At 44.6% G+C, this 1,812-nt stretch overlaps 1 long non-coding RNA gene across 1 annotated transcript in view; it reads left to right on the forward strand.

Annotated features, from left to right (window-relative positions):
- Positions 1-1,812, forward strand: part of LOC102211485 (uncharacterized) — a 35,789-nt gene that overhangs the window by 3,063 nt on the left and 30,914 nt on the right. The window lies entirely within an intron of this gene.

Raw genomic sequence — 1,812 nt, forward strand, 5'->3', positions numbered from 1 at the left:
TGAACACTGGTGCTCCACAGGGGTGTGTACTGAGCCCTCTCCTGTACTCACTCTACACCTACGACTGCACGGCCACTAACAACTCCAACATCATTGTGAAGTTTGCGGACGACACTACAGTTGTAGGTCTTATCACCAAAGGTGATGAGACAGCTTACAGGGAGGAGGTCAGCATCCTGACCCGCTGGTGCTGAGACAACCATCTCACCCTCAATGTCACAAAGACAAAAGAGTTGATAGGTGACTTCCGCAGGTGTAGAGAAGTACATACCCGCATCACGATCAACGGAGCTGCTGTGGAGAGAGTGAGCAGCTTCCGTTTACTTGGTGTACATCTGACAAAGGATCTCACATGGACAGTACACATAAAGAAAACAGTGAAGAAGGTGCAGCAGCAGATCGAGAATTAAGAAGTGCTATATTCAGCGAGTCAGAAGCCTCATTATTTGCAGAAGCTTTAGTTAACGGACGTAGATATACAGGGTCTGAGCCGTCATACTCGTAGAATCCACTCACCGAGGGAATAAAAAGCGAGGTGGCAAAAGAGTCTGGAAAAAAACCCCTAAGGCAGCATGGTCTCAAAGATCCGGGCCCAGCGTATCCAAGCAGGGTCATGGAAAACTGGTCCCCCTCCATGGAGCTTTTCAAAGCACAGGAGACAAGGCACGCTCGACATCACTTACCAGCCAAAGCTCGCCGCCAGTAAAGCCTGAGTTTTACCTGAATAGCTGCTCTTCTCCCTCTCCTTTTCCATGGTCTACAGGGACAGCTGAGATCACCTGATGAGGATCCAGCTAATGGTGGAGGGTGGGAAATGCAGAAGGAGGAGGAAGAGACATTGTGAGGCATCATAGAGGAAGAATGGACAGTAAAGCCAGGCGATCATACACCAAGGCAACTAATACATAGTTAAAACTAAGTGAGAACATCAGAGCTGAAAAAAAAACGTAAGCGAGTGCGATGTTCATGGCAACAACTGTGTGCAGAGTATGAGCGTGCAGCGTTTAAAGTGTGGGTAAACTTCTGCGCAAGCACCGAGTGCGCTGCCACAGGAATGCGAAATTCACAGAGAAACTCCCGGATTCTTCCGCTGACCGCTGCGGCACACCTGCACCAGGGCAAACATCCGCCTACCACACTCCTCCTATCCAGGTGAAAATAGAGCGACCGGACCGCTAGCCTTTGATTTTTCTTATTTTCTGCTGTGTTTTACTTGCATCCATGTGAAAGACTGAGTGTAAACACAAAAACCTATTTCATGTGCAGGAATGTGCAGAAAAAAGGTTTAAATGTTAAACTCTGTTCTCTGACTGGAAGAAACAAATTTCTTCCAGTCAGAGAATGTTGCATATAATTTAATTTTTGCTTTATGCATAAAGTTAAAAGAGTAAAACTAATAAAACGAGTTTTAAAAAGAGACTTTTCCATTTGATTACATTTTGGATGATAGATCATGCAGAAAAAGTAGAATTGGGCTGAAAGATCTACCACTTTATCACCTATTCAGGTTGTAAATTATGTTTTTAAAAAGTAACTAAGTAACTAATTACTTTCAACAATAAGTAATCAGTAAAATAACAGGTTTACTTTTGGGGGGAAGTAATCAGTAATTAGTTACTGATAGGTTTGAAGCTTAAACCCATTCGCTGGAACATTAAGGACAATTTACTACACAGCAGAAACAAGACACAAGTAGGCAAAGTTCTTCGTGTTACTCATGCATGAGGGAGAGAACCACGACGAGAGCCGTTCCTTCACTTGACCCCAGTCGCTCTCGTCCGCTCCCCCGTAACACTGCTCTTTTATTGAGGT

The sequence above is a fragment of the Pundamilia nyererei genome, unplaced genomic scaffold (genome assembly GCF_000239375.1).
Source record: "Pundamilia nyererei isolate P.nyererei 1_Seehausen unplaced genomic scaffold, PunNye1.0 scaffold00531, whole genome shotgun sequence".
Classification (NCBI taxonomy): domain Eukaryota; kingdom Metazoa; phylum Chordata; class Actinopteri; order Cichliformes; family Cichlidae; genus Pundamilia; species Pundamilia nyererei.